Source organism: Scyliorhinus torazame, chromosome 16 (genome assembly GCF_047496885.1).
Source record: "Scyliorhinus torazame isolate Kashiwa2021f chromosome 16, sScyTor2.1, whole genome shotgun sequence".
In the NCBI taxonomy this organism is placed as follows: domain Eukaryota; kingdom Metazoa; phylum Chordata; class Chondrichthyes; order Carcharhiniformes; family Scyliorhinidae; genus Scyliorhinus; species Scyliorhinus torazame.
This window is the reverse complement of record NC_092722.1, coordinates 86589865-86609314: the sequence shown is the minus strand read 5'-3', so window position 1 is coordinate 86609314 and position 19450 is coordinate 86589865.

The window sequence follows — 19450 nt, the reverse complement described above, 5'->3', positions numbered from 1 at the left end:
TTATGTACGTGTAAAAAGCCTTGGGATTTTCCTTAACCCTATTTGCCAATGACTTTTCGTGACCCCTTCTAGCCCTCCTGACTCCTTGCTTAAGTTCCTTCCTACTTTCCTTATATGCCACACAGGCTTTGTCTGTTCCCAGCCTTTTAGCCCTGACAAATGCCTCCTTTTTCTTTTTGACGAGGCCTACAATATCACTCGTCATCCAAGGTTCCCGAAAATTGCCGTATTTATCTTTCTTCCTCACAGGAACATGCCGGTCCTGTATTCCTTTCAACTGACACTTGAAAGCCTCCCACATGTCAGATGTTGATTTGCCCTCAAACATCCGCCCCCAATCTATGTTCTTCAGTTCCCACCTAATATTGTTATAATTAGCCTTCCCCCAATTTAGCACATTCATCCTCGGACCACTCTTATCCTTGTCCACCAGTACTTTAAAACTTACTGAATTGTGGTCACTGTTACCGAAATGCTCCCCTACTGAAACATCTACCACCTGGCCGGGCTCATTCCCCAATACCAGGTCCAGTACCGCCCCTTCCCTAGTTGGACTGTTTACATATTGTTTTAAGAAGCCCTCCTGGATGCTCCTTACAAACTCCGCCCCGTCTAAGCCCCTGGCACTAAGTGAGTCCCAGTCAATATTGGGGAAGTTGAAGTCTCCCATCACCACAACCCTGTTGTTTTTACTCTTTTCCAAAATCTGTCTACCTATCTGCTCCTCTATCTCCCGCTGGCTGTTGGGAGGCCTGTAGTATACCCCCAACATTGTGACTGCACCCTTCTTATTCCTGATCTCTACCCATATAGCCTCACTGCCCTCTGAGGTGTCCTCTCGCAGTATAGCTGTGATATTCTCCCGAACAAGTAGCGCAACTCCGCCTCCCCTTTTACATCCCCCTCTATCCCGCCTGAAACATCTAAATCCTGGAACGTTTAGCTGCCAATCCTGCCCTTCCCTCAACCAGGTCTCTGTAATGGCAACAACATCATAGTTCCAAGTAGTAATCCAAGCTCTAAGTTCATCTGCCTTACCCGTAATGCTCCTTGCATTAAAACATATGCACTTCAGGCCACCAGACCCGCTGTGTTCAGCAACTTCTCCCCGTCTGCTCTGCCTCAGAGCCACACTGTCCCTATTCCCTAGTTCTCCCTCAATGCTCTCACCTTCTGACCTATTGCTCCCGTGCCCACCCCCCTGCCATACTAGTTTAAACCCTCCCGTGTGACACTAGCAAACCTCGCGGCCAGGATATTTATGCCTCTCCGGTTTAGATGCAACCCGTCCATCTTATACAGGTCACACCTGCCCCGGAAGAGCTCCCAGTGGTCCAGATAACGGAAACCCTCCCTCCTACACCAGCTGTTTAGCCACGTGTTTATCTGCTCTATCTCCCTATTTCTAGCCTCACTGGCACGTGGCACAGGGAGTAATCCCGAGATTACAACCCTCGAGGTCCTGTCTTTTAACTTTCTGCCTAGCTCCCTGAACTCCTGCTGCAGGACCTCATGCCCCTTCCTGCCTATGTCGTTAGTACCAATATGTACAATGACCTCTGCCTGTTTGCCCTCCCCCTTCAGGATTCCCTCGACCCGTTCGGAGACATCCTGGACCCTGGCACCAGGGAGGCAACATACCATCCTGGAGTCTCTTTCACGTCCACAGAAGCGCCTATCTGTGCCCCTGACTATAGAGTCCCCTATTACTATTACTCTTCTGCGCTTTGACCCTCCCTTCTGAACATCAGAGCCAGCCGTGGTGCCACTGCTCTGGCTGCTGCTGTTTTCCCCTGATAGGCTATCCCCCCCGACAGTATCCAAAGGGGTATATCTGTTCGAGAGGGGGACAACCACAGGGGATTCCTGCACTGACTGCCTGCCCTTTCTGGTGGTCACCCATTTCTCTGCCTGCACCTTGGGTGTGACCACATTTACATAACTGTGATCTATGACGCTTTCCGCCACCTGCATGCTCCTAAGTGCATCCAATTGCTGCTCCAACCGAACCATGCGGTCTGTGAGGAGCTCCAGTTGGGTGCACTTTCTGCAGATGAAGCCATCCGGGACGCTGGAAGCCTCCCGGACGTGCCACATCTCACAGTCAGAGCACAGTCAGAGCACAACACCCCTCTAACTGACATTGCGTCAATTAATTAAAATTAAAATTTGTCAGCCTCGAATGTTGTAAGAAGACTGAAGTCCGGACCCAGGGGAATTCTGGAGGAATACAAAAAAGAAGAGAAAGACATTTTAAAGAAACTTGGTGAAAGTTTGTTTTTCTTTTTTTTGAAGGATGAATTTTTTGTTTTTCTATAAAAAAAGATTGAAGAAGGAAAGAACGGTGAAAAAAAAGGAAGAATAATAAGCCGTTGAAGGATGCGAAAAGCAGCGTCGAAGAAGGGAGGAAATGCGGGCTCGCCGTTGAATGAGAGGACCAGCAAAAGCGCTGACAAGATGGCGGATGCCGGACCGCATGGTGGGGCCGCACTACTTACGGTGGAGAAGATGACCGAGGTGATGGCGGTGGAGCTGGAAAAGTAGTTTGCGAGGCACATGGAGGCTTTGAGGAAGGAGACGGCGGTCACATTGAAGTCATTGGTGGAGGAGGCAATCGCCCCGGTGAGAGTAGCTGTGGCAAAGACATCAGCCGAGGTGAGAGAGCAGGGCGAGAAGATGAAGGAAGTGGAGGAGGCCGTGTCGCAGCACAGCGACCAGCTCACCTCGATGGGGGACGAGCTGCGGAGGGTGGTGGAGGTCAACAGAGGACTCCGAGCAAAGCTCGAGGACTTGGAGAACCGCTCGAGGCGGCACAATCTGAGAATTGTGGGCTTGCCCGAAGGGACAGAGGGCCCAAGGCTAACAGAGTACTTCGCTAAGAAGCTGGCCGAGTTGATGGGGGAGGGTGAGAACCCCTCCCGGTACGAGCTGGACCGAGCTCATCAGTCATTAAGGCGGAAGCCCAAAGTGAATGAGCCGCCAAGAGCAGTAATTGTCTGCTTCCATAAGTACTGCGTGAAGGAGAAGGTGTTAAGCTGGGCGAAGCAGGAGCGTGAGGTGCAGTGGGATGGTGCTGGAGTTCGGATCGACCAAGACTTGAGTTGGCAAAAAGACGAGCGGCGTTCGGGCGAGTGAAGGCGGCACTGTACAAAAAGGGGGTGCGATTTGGTATGGTGTACCCGGCGAAGCTGAGGGTGACGTATGATGCCAAAGACTTTTATTTCGAGACAGCGGAGGCGGCTGAGGCGTTTGTGAGGGCAGAAGGCTTGGGACAGACGTGAGGAGCGGAACTGGAGGAGAGACTATGGACTGTGATTGGGGAGCTGGAAAATGTTTTAATGCTATAACTTTCTTTTTACTGACATGAATTGTAATTTACTTCACTTCACATTGTTACAGAGTTAAAGTTATTGGTTGGGTTGATTGGCCTTCTGTGTTGTGACGGTTCTATCTTAGTTTAGTGAATTGTATGGGTTGGGTTGTTTTTGTTTTTTTCTCTGGGACTGGGTGTGAGGGGACGGTATACCTTGGCGGGGGGAGCCACCCGCGCTAGCTAACTAAAGTCGGGTAGTGAACAGAGGTGAGGTGAGAGGAGTGCTGCGGACATTGGAGCCTGGTTAGCAGGTTTCGATGGGCCTACGAGGCGAGCGAGAGGGGGGGGGAAGGGATTGATGCTGGGAGATGTTTTTTCGAGAGGAAATGTAGGGGGGGGGGTTCTTGGGAGGGGGGGAAGGGGTTCGATGTTAATAATGGATCGGGGCGGGTCAGGCTCATGGGGCAGGACCAGGTGGTATGATGATGGTGGATAAGAAGGGTGAGCGGGGGTGGTGGTGAGAGACCCCTAGTTAGGATAGTCACCTGGAGCGTGAGGGGGTTAGGAGGTCCGGTCAAGAGGTCAAGGGTGCTTGCGCATCTTAAAAGTTTGAAAGCTGATGTAGCAATGCTGCAGGAGACTCACTTGAGGGTGAAGGACCAGGTGAGACTTAAAAAGGGCTGGGTTAGCCAAGTGTTTCACTCTGGATTTGCTGGAAGGGCTCGAAGGGTAGCGGTGCTGGTCAGCAAAAGGGTACGCTTCCAGATGGAGAAGGTGGTGGCAGATCAGGGGGGTAGATATGTGATTGTGACAGGGGCGCTGGAGGGGAGGTTAGTAGCACTGTTAAGTGTATACGGTCCCAATTGGGACGATGTGGGATTGGCAAAGAAGGTAAATGGGGTCATCCCCGACTTGGACACACACAAACTGATAGTGGGGGGGACCGTAACTTGGTGCAGGAGCCAAGGTTGGACAGGTCACGGCCGCGCTCGCTGATCCCATCAGGGGGCGAAGGCGTTAGCTGGGCGAATGGTGGAAATGGGAGGGGTGGACCCCTGGAGGTTTCTGCACCCGAGGGAACGGGAGTACTCGTTTTTCTCAGCAGTCCATAAGGTATACTCGCGGATCGACTTCTTTGTGGTGGGGAAGGCTTTGCTGGCTGGGGTTAAGGGGTCGGAATACTTGGCAATTGCAGCGTCAGATCATGCTCCGCATTGGGTGGATATGGTACTGGAGAAGGGGGCAGCGCAGAGGCCGGGGTGGAAATTAGATGTGGGACTTTTGGGGAACCAAGTGTTCTGTGAGAAAATTGAAAAGGTAATTAAGGAATATGTAGGTTTCAACTGAACGGGTGAGGTGTCGAAGGCAGTTGTCTGGGAGGCTCTAAAGGCGGTGGTGAGGGGTGAGGTGATTTCGTTTAAGGCCAGGGTGGAAAAAGAGGAGAGGTTGGAGCGGCAGAGGGTAATAGATGAGATGTTGGAGGTAGATAGGAGTTATGCAGAGGATGGGGACCCAGCGAAGTTGGAAAAGGGGAAGGAACTACAGGCGAGCTTTGACCAACTATCTGCCAGGAAGGCGGTGCGCCAACTGAGATGAGCAACGGGTGCAGTTTACGAACATGGAGATAAGGCATGGATGTTAGCATGGTATGTTAGCAGGTCAGCTTCGGAGGGAGGCAGCCATAAGGGAAATTGGTCAATAGAACAATATATAATAGAACATTACAGTGCAGTACAGGACCTTCGGCCTTCGATATTGCGCCGACCTGTGAAACCACTCTAAAGCCCATCTACACTATCCCATTATCATCCATATGTTTATCCAATGACCATTTAAATGCCCTTAATGTTGGCGAGTCCACTACTGTTGCAGGCAGGGCATTCCACGCCCCTACAACTCTCTGAGTAAAGAACCTACCTCTGACATCTGTCCTATATCTATCTCCCCTCAATTTAAAGCTATGTCCCCTTGTGCTAGCCATCACCATCCGAGGAAAAAGGCTCTCACTGTCCACCCTATCTAATCCTCTGATCATCTTGTAAGCCTCTATTAAGTCACCTCTTAACCTTCTTCTCTCTAACGAAAACAGCCTCAAGTCCCTCAGCCTTTCCTCATAAGATCTTCCCTCCGTACCAGGCAACATTCTGGTAAATCTCCTCTGCACCCTTTCCAATGCTTCCACATCCTTCCTAGAATGCGACGACCAGAATTGCACGCAATACTGTTTTGTACAGCTGCAACATGACCTCATGGCTCCGAAACTCAATCCCTCTATCAAAAAAGCTAACACACCGTACGCCTTCTTAACAACCCGATCAACCTGCGTGGCAACTTTCAGGGATCTATGTACATGGACACCGAGATCTCTCTGCTCATCCACACTGCCAAGAATCTTACCATTAGCCCAGTACTCTGTATTCTTGTTACTCCTTCCAAAATGAATCACCTCACATTTTTCTGCATTAAACTCCATTCGCCACTTCTCAGCCCATCTCTGCATCTTATCTATGTCCCTCTGTAACCTGCAAAATCCTTCCGCACTGTCCACAACTCCACCGACTTTAGTGTCATCCGCAAATTTACCTACCCATCCTTCTACGCCCTCCTCCAGGTCATTTATAAAAATAACAAACAGCAGTGGCCCCAAAACAGATCCTTGTGGTACACCAATAGTAACTGAACATTTCCCATCAACCACCACCCTCTGTCTTCTTGCAGCTAGCCAATTTCTGATCCAAACTGCTAAATCACCCTGAATCCCATGCCTCCGTATTTTCTGCAATAGCCTACAGTGGGGAACCTTATCAAACGCTTTTCTGAAATCCATATACACCACATCAACTGCTTTACCCTCGTCCACCAGTTTGGTCACCTTCTCAAAGAACTCAATAAGGTTTGTGAGGCACGACCTACCCTTCACAAAACCGTATTGACTATCCCTAATCAAGTTATTCCGTTCTAGATTATTATAAATCCTATCTCTTATAATCCTTTCCAAGACTTTGCCCACAACAGAAGTAAGGCTCACTGGTCTATAGTTACTGGGGTTGTCTCTACTCCCCTTCTTGAACAAGGGGACAACATTTGCTATCCTCCAATCTTCTGGCACTATTCCTGTAGACAATGACGACATAAAGATCAAAGCCAAAGGCTCTGCAACTTCCGTCCTAGCTTCCCAGAGAATCCTAGGATAAATCCCATCCGGCCCAGGGGACTTATCTATTTTCACACTTTCCAGAACTGCTAACGCATCCTCCTTATGAACCTCAATCCCGTCTAGTCTAGTAGCCTGTATCTCAGTATTCTCCTCGACAACATTGTCTTTTTCCTGTGTGAATACTGACAAAAAATATTCATTTAGCGCCTCTCCTGTCTCCTCGGACTCCACGTACAACTTCCCACTACTGTCCTTCACTGGCCCTATTCTTACCCTAGTCATTCTTTTATTCCTGACATACCTATAGAAAGCTTTAGGGTTTACCTTGATCCTACCTGCCAAGGACTTCTCATGTCCCCTCCTGGCTCTTCTTAGCTCTCTCTTTAGGTCCCTCCTGGCTAACTTGTAACTCTCAAGCGCCCTAACTGAACCTTCACGTCTCATCTTTACATAAGCCTCCTTCTTCCTCTTGACAAGTGATTCAACTACTTTAGTAAACCACGGTTCCCTTGCTCGACCACTTCCTCCCTGCCTGAATGGTACATACTTATCAAGGACATGCAGTAGCCGTTCCTTGAACAAGCTCCACATTTCAATTGTGCCCATCTCCTGCAGTTTCCTTCCCAATCCTATGCATCCTAAGTCTTGCCTAATCGCATCAAAATTGCCTCTCCCCCAGCTATAACTCTTGCCCTGCGGTATATACCTATCCCTTTCCACCGCTAAAGTAAACGTAACCGAATTGTGGTCACGATCACCAAAGTGCTCACCTACCTCCAAATCTAACACCTGGCCTGGTTCATTACCCAGTACCAAATCCAAAGTGGCCTTGCCTCTTGTTGGCCTATCTACATACTGTGTCAGGAAACCCTCCTGCACACATTGGACAAAAACTGACCAATCTAAAGTACTCAAACTATAGCGTTTCCAGTCAATATTTGGAAAGTTAAAGTCCCCTGTAACAACTATCCTGTTACTTTCGCTCCTATCCAGAATCACCTTTGCAATCCTTTCCTCTACATCTCTGGAACTTTTCGGAGGCCTATAGAAAACTCCCAACAGGGTGACGTCTCCTTTGCTGTTTCTAAGCTCAGCCCATACTACCTCAGTAGACGGGTCATCATCAAACGACCTTTCTGCCACCGTAATACTGTGCTTTCTTAAAAAAAAAATTTTTTTATTAAAGGTTTTCATAAAATATCAACAACAAAATGAGAAAGAAAAAAGAACCCAACAGGGTTAAATACAAAACACAATCTAAAAAAAAGCAACCCCCCAAACCCCTCCCCCCCCTGTACATAAATAATAAATTAACATTAACACCCCGACTTAACACAACAGGTGTATACCCCCCTCAGACCCTCCAGTGTGATGCGCAATCAATTACACTCAAGGCGAAGTGATTCCATAACTGAAGGCTTTAATCTGCTGGAACCTTTTCCCCAGCAGCTTCGATCCAGAAAGTGAAGGCTGCTGGGACGGCACCATCTCTTATACCCCGCCTTCAGGGCGGAGCTACGTAACATAGCCAATGGTAGACTCCTGGGTCTAACCAATGGTCATCAGCCTCTCAGGTACCACAATACCTGGTACTACCACACAGTGTAAATAACATAAACAAAAATAAAGTAAACCCCCCCCCCCCCCGAGCTGCTGCTGCCATTGACCAATGTCTATCGTTCTGCCAGTAAGTCTAAGAACGGTTGCCACCGCATAAAGAACCCTTGTACCGACCCTGTCAAGGCGAATTTCACCTTCTCCAATTTAATGAACCCTGCCATATCGCTGATCCAGGATTCCACGCTTGGGGGCCTCGCATTTTTCCATTGAAGGAGAATCCTTCGCCGGGCTACCAGGGACGCAAAGGCCAGAATTCCGGCCTCTTTCGCCTCCTGCACTCCCGGCTCCTCCGCCACCCCAAATATTTCGAGCCCCCAGCCCGGTTTGACCCTGGATCCTACCACCCTCGACACCGTCCTCGCTACGCCCTTCCAACATTCCTCCAGCGCTGGGCATGCCCAGAACATATGGGTGTGATTTGCTGGGCTCCCTGAGCACCTAACACACCTGTCCTCACCCCCAAAGAAACGGCTCATCCTTGCCCCGGTCATGTGTGCCCTGTGCAGCACCTTAAACTGTATGAGGCTGAGCCTCGCGCACGAAGAGGGAGAGTTCACCCTCCCTCGGGCATTTGCCCACGTCCCCTCCTCGATCTCCTCTCCCAACTCCTCCTCCCACTTACCTTTCAACTCCACTACCGAGGCCACCTCCTCCTCCTGCATCACCTGGTAAGTTTCCAAGATCTTCCCCACTCCCACCCACCCCCCCGAGAGCACCTTGTCCTGTACTGTGTGTGGCAGTAGCCGCGGGAATTCCACCACCTGCCGTCTGACGAATGCCCTTACCTGTAAGTAGCTGAAGGTGTTCCCCGGGGGGAGCCCATACTTCTCCTCCAGCTCACCCAAGCTCGTGAACTTCCCGTCCATAAACAGGTCACCCAACTTTCGTATCCCTGCCCTGTGCCACCCCGAAAACCCTCCACCTGTTCTTCCTGGGGCGAACTGGTGGTTCCCCCGTAATGGGGTCCACTCCGAGGCCCCAACTTCCCCCCTATGCCGCCTCCACTGCCCCCAAATTTTGAGGGCCGCCACCACCACCGGGCTCGTGGTATACCTCCTTGGAGGGAGCGGCAGCGGAGCCGTTGCCAGCGCCCCCAGACTCGTATCCACACAGGACGCTGTCTCCAGCCTCTTCCATGCAGCCCCCTCCCCCTCCATCACCCACTTGCGCACCATCGTCGCATTGGCGGCCCAGTAGTACCCACAGAGGTTGGGCAGCGCCAGCCCCCCCTATCTCTACTCCGCTCCAGGAACACCCTTCTCACCCTCGGAGTCCCTCGCGCCCACACAAACCCCATTATACTCCTGTTAACCCACCTGAAAAACGTCTTCGGGATAAACACGGGGAGGCACTGGAACAGGAAGAAAAACCTTGGGAGCACCGTCATTTTGATTGACTGCACCCTACCCGCCAGGGACAGCAGCCCGCGTCCCACCTCTTGAACTCCTCCTCCATTTGCTCCACCAGCCTTGTAAAGTTAAGCCTATGCAGGGCCTCCCAGCTCCTGGCCACCTGGACCCCCAAATATCTGAAGCTCCTCTCCGCCCTTTTTGGTGGGAGCTCGCCAATCCCCCTCTCCTGGTCCCCTAGCTGAACTACGAACAGCTCGCTCTTCCCCATATTGAGCTTGTACCCGAAAAGTCCCCGAATTCCCTAAGGATCCTCATTACTTCTGGCATTCCTCCCACCGGGTCCGCCACATACAGCAGCAGGTCGTCCGCATAAAGCGACACCCTATGCTCCTCCCCACCCTGCACCAACCCCCTCCAGTTCCTCGACTCTCTCAGTGCCATAGCCAGGGGTTCAATCGCCAGTGCAAAGAGCAGGGGGGACAGGGGACACCCCTGTCTCGTCCCTCGGTGCAACCGAAAGTACTCGGACCTCTTCCTATTTGTGGCCACACTCGCCATCGGGACCTCATACAACAGCCTAACCCACCTGACAAACCCCTCCTCAAACCCGAACCTCTTCAGCACCTCCCACAGGTACCCCCACTCTACCCTATCGAAGGCTTTCTCAGCATCCATCGCCACCACTATCTCCGCCTCCCCCTCCCTCGCCGGCATCATGATAACGTTCAAAAGCCGCCGCACATTCGCGTTCAACTGTCTCCCCTTCACAAACCCCGTCTGGTCTTCATGGATGATCTGCGGCACACAATCCTCAATCCTCGTGGCTAAGACCTTCACCTGCACCTTGGCATCTACATTTAGCAAGGAAATCGGTCTGTAAGACCCACACTGCAGGGGATCCTTGTCCCGCTTCAGGATCAATGAGATCAGTGCCCGGGACATCGTCGGGGGTAAAGCCCCCCTCTCCCTTGCCTCATTAAAGGTCCTAACTAACAGCGGGCCCAACAGGTCCATATATTTTTTATAGAACTCGACCGGGAAACCGTCCGGCCCCGGTGCCTTCCCCGCCTGCATGCTTCCTATCCCTTTGATCAGCTCCTCCAGCCCAATCGGGGCCCCCAGTCCCGCCACCAGTCCCTCTTCCACCTTTGGAAACCTCAATTGGTACAGGAAACGGCCCATCCCTCCCTCCTCCCGTACTCGGATCGGTACAATTCCTCGTAGAAGTCCCTGAAGGCCCCATTGATGCCAACCCCACTCCGCACCACGCTCCCTCCCCTGTCCTTAACTCCCCCGATCTCCCTAGCTGCGTCCCGCTTCCGAAGCTGATGCGCCAGCATCCGGCTTGCCTTTTCCCCATACTCGTAGACCGCCCCCTGGGCCTTCCTCCACTGCACCTCCGCCTTCCTGGTGGTCACCAGGTCGAATTCGGCCTGGAGGCTGCGCTTCTTCCTCAACAATCCTTCCTCAGGCTCTTCCGCATACCTCCTGTCTACCCTCACCACCTCCCCCACCAGCCTCTCCCTCTCCCCCCGCTCCCTCCCTCCTTGTGGGCCCTAATGGAGATCAGCTCTCCCCTCACCACCGCCTTCAGTGTCTCCCATATACCATCCCCATTCGGACCACCCCGTTGTCGTTGGTCTCCAAGTACCTCTCCAGACTTCCTCGGACCCGCTCGCTCACCTCCTCGTCCGCCAACAGCCCCACCTCCAAGCGCCACAGCGGGCGCTGGTCCCTCTCCTCCCCCATCTCCAAGTCCACCCAATGCGGGGCATGGTCCGAAATGGCTATTGCCGAATACTCGGTATCCTCTGCTCTCGCTATCAGCGCCCTACTCAAAATGAAAAAGTCGATTCGAGAATAAGCCTTATGGACATGTGAGAAGAATGAAAATTCCCTCGCCCCCGGCCTTGCAAATCTCCAAGGGTCCACCCCTCCCATTTGGTCCATAAATCCCCTCAGCACTCTAGCCGCCGCCGGCTTCCTACCCGTCCTAGACCTGGAGTGATCCAGTGCCGGATCCAGCGCCGTGTTAAAGTCTCCCCCCATTATCAGGCCCCCCACTTCCAAGTCTGGGATCCGACCCAACATACTCCGCATAAAACCCGCATCGTCCCAGTTCGGAGCATACACATTGACCAGTACCACCCTCTCTCCCTGCAACTTACCACTAACCATTATGTACCTACCGCCATTATCTGCCACAATGCTCGACGCCTCGAATGACACCTTCTTTCCCACCAAGATCGCCACCCCTCGATTTTTGGCATCTAGCCCCGAATGAAACACCTGACCTACCCACCCTTTCCTCAGTCTTACCTGGTCTGCCACCTTCAGGTGTGTCTCCTGGAGCATAACCACATCCGCCTTGAGCCCCTTCAGGTGCGCGAACACGCGGGCCCACTTAACCGGCCCATTCAGTCCCCTTACATTCCAGGTTATCAGCCGGATCAGGGGGCTACCCGCCCCCCTCCCCCGCCGACTAGCATGACCCCTCCTTGGCCAGCACGCGACCGCACCCCACACCCGGCCCGTTCCCCACAGCTCCAGCTCCTCCTTGACCTTAGCAGCAGCAACTCGATTCCCCCCCACCCCCACCCCCCGGGCTAGGACCCATCCTAGCTGGTTTACTCCCCCCCATTGCACTTCCGCAAGTCAGCTGACTCCTGCTGACGCCGGCCACTCCCGCCTCCTCTTCGACTCCTCCCATTGTGTGGCACACCCTCCTCTCCCGCTCCCCATCCACAGGCTCTCCCCCTCCCCCCTCTGTTCTAAGCGCAGGAAACAATCCTCGCTTCTCCGCCCCGGCCCCCCCCTCCAGTCTTCGACGCGGGAAAAAATCCCGCGCTCTCCACCTACCAGGCCCCGCCACCAACCAAAACAGTGCCCAACCCGCCCCATCCACCCCCCCCAACCCGAAAGAGAAAAACACAGAGGAAAAGAAACCTAAAACAATGCAAGGGCCCCCCCACCCCCCGAATAAAAAATAGACATAACATATCCACCGCAGTCCCCAATCGCCCATCCCGACCCTCAGTCTTTGTCCAGCTTCTCGGCCTGAACAAAGGCCCACGCCTCCTCCGGAGACTCAAAATAATGGTGCCGGTCCTTGTAGGTAACCCACAGTCGCGCCGGCTGCAACATGCCAAACTTCACCCCCTTCCTGTGCAGCACCGCCTTCACTCGATTGTACCCGGCCCTCCTCTTCGCCACCTCCGCACTCCAGTCCTGGTATATTTGAACCTCTGCGTTCTACCACCTGCTGCTCCTCTCCTTCTTGGCCCACCTGAGCACACACTCCCGATCGACGAACCGATGGAACCGTACCAGCACCGCCCGCGGAGGCTCGTTAGCCTTGGGCCTCCTCGCCAACACTCTATGGGCCCCTTCCAACTCCAGGGGCCCCTGGAAGGACCCCGCTCCCATCAGCGAGTTCAACATGGTGACCACATAGGCCCCCACGTCCGGCCCCTCCAGCCCCTCCGGGAGGCCCAGAATCCGCAGATTCTTCCGCCTCGATCGATTCTCCATCTCCTTGAACCGCTCCTGCCATTTCTTGTGGAGCGCCTCGTGCGCCTCCACCTTTACCGCCAGGCCTAAGGTCTCGTCCTCATTGTCAGAGATCTTTTGTCGAGCCTCGCGGATCGCCATCCCCTGGGCCGTCTGTGTCTCCAGCAGCTTATCAATAGAAGCCTTCATCAGCTCTAAGCAGGTCCATTTTAATCTCTCTGAGGCAGCGCTGGATACCCTCCTGTTGCTCCTCCACCCACTGCCTCCACGCTGCCTGGTCTCCGCCCGCCGCCATTTTGTCCTTCTTCCCTCCCTTCTTTGGGTCCACCACCACCTTTTTTGTCGCCCCGCTCCTAGTTAAAGCCATATACTGATGGAGAGCTGTTATTAACTCCTTCCCACACCGGGAAACGTCGAATAAGTGCCGTTGGGGGCCCTGAAAAGAGCCCAAAAGTCCGTTTTTGCGGGAGCCGCCGAATGTGTGACTTAGCTCCGCATAGCCGCAACCAGAAGTCCGTAATACTGACCTTGACTAACAATGCCACCCCTCCCCCTCTTTTACTACCTTCCCTGAGCTTACTGAAACATCTAAACCACGGAACCTGCAACAATCATTCCTGTCCCTGCTCTATCCATGTTTCCGAAATGGCCACGACATAGAAGTGCCAGGTACCAAGTAGACACACTTCAAACCACCTTCCTGCCTGCCGGTACACTCCTGCGACCTTGAAACCTTACTCATGACCTCACTACTCTCAACCTCCTGCACACTGGAGCTACAATTCAGATTCCCATCCCCCTGCTGAATTAGTTTAAACCCTCCCGAAGAGCATTAGCAAATTTCCCCCCCAGGATATTGGTCAGGTGAGGGATAGGGCGGGGAAGTTGGTGATAGCTCCGGATCTGATTAACAAGGTCTTTGAGGAATTTTATGAGAGGTTGTACAGGTCAGAGCCACCCGGGGGAGACCGGGAGATGCAGGAATTTCTAGATGGGTTGGAGTACCCGGGGTTAGGGGAGGGGGACAGGGTCACATTAGAAGAAGCGATACTGGAGCAGGAGATAAAAGACGCGATTGGGATGCAGTCAGGGAAGGTGGCAGGGCCGGAGGGGTTTCCGGTGGAATATTATAAAAAATTCAAGGATAAGCTGGCACCCCTGGTGGTGGGGATGTTTGATGAGGCGATAGGGAAGGGGGTGTTGCCACAAACTTTGGGGCAGGCATCGATTTCCCTGTTGCTAAAAAAAGATAAGGATCCGACGGAGTGTGGGTCGTATTGGCCCATATCACTTCTGAATGTAGACGCAAAAGTATTGGCGAAGGTACTAGCGGGTAGGCTGGAGGAGTGCCTCCCAAAGGTGATGGGTGAAGATCAGACGGGGTTTGTGAGAGGGAGGCAGCTCTTTTCAAACATTAGAACGTCGTTATGGCACCAGCAGAGGGGAAGGAAACAGAGGTGGTTGTGGCATTGGACGCTGAGAAGGCGTTTGATCGGGTAGAATGGGGGTACTTGATGGCAGTTCTGGAGCGGTTTGGGATTGGACCAAGATTTGTGAACTGGGTAAAGCTACTATATAAGGAGCCGAGGGCGAGTGTCCACACAAACAACGTCAGCTCGCGATACTTTTCTCTCCACCGTGGGACTAGGCAGGGATGTCCTATGTCCCCCCCTGCTGTTTGCACTTGCGATTGAGCCGTTGGCCATCGCATTGAGAAGTTCGGGGGTATGGAAAGGAATAGTGCGGGGGGATAGAGCACGGGATGTCCTTATATGCCGATGACTTGCTGTTAAATGTGACGGAACCGAGTGTGTCGATAGGGGGAATATTGGAGCTGCTTCGAGTATTTGGGTCTTTCTCGGGGTACAAACTAAATCTAGACAAGAGTGAGTATTTTGTGGTGCCTCGGCCGGGAGTGGGGGCAAGGGTGGGGGGGCTGCCATTCCGTGGGGGGGGGCTGCCATTCCGTAGGGCAGGGACTCACTTTAGGTACCTAGGGGTGCAGGTTGCCCAGGAGAGGGGGGGCTCCGCACGTACAACATTTCTAGTTTGGTGGGGAGAGTCAAAACTGATCTGGCAAGATGGGATGGTCTCCCTCTGTCACTGACGGGTCGGGTACAGGCGGTTCAAATAAACGCGTTGCCGCGATTTCTGTTTATTTTTCAATGCCTGCCGATTTTCCTGCCAAAGGCTTTTTTCAGAGAGATTGAGGGAAGGATTACTTCGTTCATATGGGGAGGGAAGGTGGCCAGAGTGAGAAAGGTGCTGCTACAGAGAGGAAGTCAGGCAGGGGGTTTGGGTCCCCCGAACCTGATGTATTATTACTGGGTGGCGAATGTGGAGAAGGTGCGGAGCTGGGTCAGAGGGGTTGATTCCCAGTGGGTCAGAATGGAGGAGAGTTTGTGCAGGGGGATGGAATTGAAAGCACTAGCAACAGCGCCGCTCCCGATGGCCCCGGGGAAATACTCAGTAATAGTAGCTTCATTGAGAATTTGGAGGCAGTTTCACCAACACTACGGGTTGGGGATAGGGTCAAGGGAAATGCCGATTTGGGGGAACCACAGATTTGAGCCGTGAAGTGGGATGGAAATTTTCAGAAATGGGAGGAGAAGGGGAGTAAGACGCTAAAAGATTTGTTTCTTAGGAAACGGTTTGCAGGATTGAAGGAGCTGGAAGCGAAATATGGCTGGAGCAGGGAGAAATGTTTAGATAAATGTTCGAGATTTTGCCAGAAAGGAGATACGGGGCTTCCCAGAGGAACCGGCCTCCACATTGCTGGAGGAGGTGTTGACGACAAGGGGACTGGAGAAGAGGGCAGTGTCGGCGGTGTACGGAGCTATTCTGGAAGAGGATAAGGCACCACTGGAAGGGATCAAAACAAAGTGGGAGGAAGAATTGGGAGAGGATATGGAGGAGGGGTTCTGGTGTGAGGTGCTCCGGAGAGTGAATGCCTCCACCTCGTGCGCGAGGTTGGGGCTGATACAGCTGAAGGTGGTATATAGAGCGCACCTCACGAGGGCGAGGATGAGCCGATTCTTTGAAGGAGTAGAAGATGTGTGTCAACGTTGCGGGTGGGGCCCCGCTAATCACGTTCATATGTTTTGGTCCTGTCCAAAGCTAGAGGATTACTGGAAGGAGGTTTTTCAGGTAATCTCTAAAGTGGTGCACGTGAAACTGGTCCCGGGCCCTCGGGAGGCCATATTCGGGGTGTCGGACCAGTCGGGGTTGGAAACGGGTGCGGAGGAGGATGTTATAGCCTTCGCCTCGTTGATTGCCCGAAGGCGGATCCTGATGGGATGGAGAGTAGCCTCTCCACCCAGTGCCCTGGCGTGGCGGGGGGACCTGTTGGAATACTTGACTCATGAGAAGGTTAAGTTTGAACTGAGGGGAAGGATGGAGGGGTTCTACAATTCATGTGCGATATTCATCATGCACTTTCGAGAACTGGATAACATCGAACATTAGTTGGAGGGGGTGGATGGGAGGGTTGGGGGGAGGGGGGCGGTGTGTGTTAATGGCGACTATGGGTGATCCCTAATTCCTTTTTGTCATTTGTTTGTGTGAACATGCAGGCTAATGTTTGGGGTTTGGTGGGAGGATGGGATCGTTGTTATTGATATGGGGATTGACATATTTGTTACTGATTATTGTTTATTGTTGGTGGGTGTAAATTTGGGAGAAAATGTGAAAAAGGAGGAGAATAAAAATTATTTTTAAAAAGCTAAGATTCTACCCCCAACACCATGGGCTCATCTTATTAAGTAGCTTTTTGTGTCATACCTTTTTGTCCTGTTCCAGATTTTGATCCTGAAGGGTTGGTACTGTCTCATGCATCATTTGTCGAAGTCCTTGAGAGATCCTGAAGAGCGCTCCTTAATTCCGATTCTGCCTCATCCTTGATTTTGGTCTCCGCAGTGGGCCATTGAAGAAAAAGGCCTGCGTTTTACATCTTGGTTATCATCCCGGACTTGGCTCCCTGTTAATAAGACCATAGGGACTTCCGGTGGTGGCATGCAGATGGAAGTCGCACATTGGGTAGCTCCTACTCGAGGTTCTGGTTTTTGGAGCTTAATACTTGATTTCAGGGCCAGTTTTTGAACAAGCTGTTGCAAGAAGGTGGGGAATGTCGAAGACCCAGAAAAAGCCGCTGGGAAGAAGGGGGCGAGTGAAAGCCCACCGTTGAGCGAACGGGTGAGCACGGCAGGAGGAAAGATGGCGGAGGCCGGGTCGCTGGGTTGGGCCGAGCCCCTCACACTGTAAACTCTGACCGAGGTGATGGCCGGAGGACTCGTGAGGCAGTTCGCCAAGCACATGGAGGTGATATGAAAGGAGATGGCTGCGATGAAGGAGTGGGTGGAGGAGGCGATTGCCCCGGTGAAGACGACGGTGTCGAAGACATCGGCCGAGATACAGGAGCAAGGAGAGAAGTTGAAATGGGGGAAGGAGGCTCTGTCGCAGCAGAGTGACCAGTTCACCTCAATGGGTGAGGAGCTGCGGAGGCTGGTGGAGGCCAACAAAGGAGCCAAGGTGGAGGACCTGGAGAACGGGTCGAGGCAGCAAAATGTACGGATCGTGGGCCTGCCGGAGGGGTGGAAGGCCCGAGGCCGACTGACTACTTTGTGAAGATGCTGGCAGAGCTTTTGGGGGAGGGGGCAGAACCCTCCCGATACGAGCTGGACAGGGCACATCGGTTGCTCAGGCCCAAGCCGAAGGCAAACGAGCCGTCAAGGTCGATTATAATTTGCTTTCACAAGTTTCATGTTAAGGAGAAGGTCCAGAGTTGGGCGAAGCAAAGGCGAAGTGAGCTGGTATTCGGATATACCAGGACTTAACTGTGGAGCTGGAGAGAAGGCCCGAGGATAGGTGAAGGTGGCACTCTACAGTAATATTGTGAGGTTTGGCAGGGTCTACCCAGCGAAGCTGAGGGTGAAGTACAACTCGAGGGATTTCTACTTTCAGACGGTAGAGGCGGCATCATCATAGATTATCATAGAATTTACAGTGCAGAAGGAGGCCATTCGGCCCATCGAGTCTGCACCGGCTCTTGGAAAGAGCACCCCACCCAAGGTCAACACCTCCACCCTATCCCCATAATCCAGTAACCCCACCCAACACTAAGGGCAATTTTGGACACTAAGGGCAATTTATCATGGCCAATCCACCTAACCTGCACATCTTTGGACTGTGGGAGGAAACCGGAGCACCCGGAGGAAACCCACGCACACACGGGGAGGATGTGCAGACTCCGCACAGACAGTGACCCAAGCCGGAATCGAACCTGGGACCCTGGAGCTGTGAAGCAATTGTGCTATCCACAATGCTACCGTGCTGCCCTATAGTGAAGGCCGAAGGACTGGGACTGAAATGAGGGATGGGATTGGGACTTGGACGGAGGGGATGGGGTCTGCTGCCGATACAGCACCTCCTTGGCTCTGTTGAACCCCGCACACCATTTTGCCAGTTCAGCTCCAATGTCCTGGTATATTCGGGGCTTGTTCCCTCCCATTCGCAGTTGCGCTTCCCCCTGGCCCACTGCAGAATCTTCTCTTTCTCCACAAACTTGTGGATTCTCACGATCACTGCCTGCTCTTGGCTTCTGCCTCAGAGACCTGTGCGCTCGGTCCACCTCAGGGGCCTTGTCCAGCACCCACCCCGCCACCAGCCCTGCCAGCATCCTCAAAATGTACCTTGTGGCACCCGCACCTTCCACACCTTCAGACAGGCCAACTATTCGCAGATTCTGCCTCCTCGACCTGTTTTCTTGCTCCTCAACCTTTGCTCTCAACGTCTTGCAAAGGTTTCCTAAGAGTCCCACCTCCGCCTCCAGTGCCACCCTCGATCGCTGTGTTCCGACATTGCCCTCACAATCTCTCGGTACTGCGAACCCTGCACCTCCAAACATTTCTCCACCCTCTCCATCAATCCCTTCAGGGGTGCCACAGTCCCTTCGATGGCCTTCGAGCAATCCTCCTGCATCTCCTTCCTCTGCTGGCGGAACTCTTCCTTGATGAAGGCCATCAACTGTTCCATCTGGGGCTTTCCTACTTGCACTGACCCTTCTCTTTCTGCCATCTTTCCAGCAGCTGCTGCGCCACAAGTCTCTTTCAACTCTTTGGCCAGGTTGTGGTAGTATGTATTGGGGGTCATGTGGGACTGGAAGCCCTAATGTCATTGGCTGACAGATCCCGGGTCCTGGTTGGCCGTTGACCTCAAGCTCCGCCCTGAAGGCGAAGTATAAGAAGCCGGTGTCTTCCCCCGCATGCCAGTTTACTATCGGGCTGCTGGGGAACAGACACGCTTAATAAAGCCTCATCGACTTCACTATATTCGTCTCATGGAGTCTTTGTGCGCTACACAGGTCTTTCACCTTCTTCTGCCAGGTTTGGTAACCAGCAGACATGCCACTCCCGGTGGGTGGGGGGAGGAGGGGGGGGGGGGGGGGGAGACTTCTCCCACCTTCAGGTATACTTTCCCGTCGAAGTTACACCCAATTTCGGA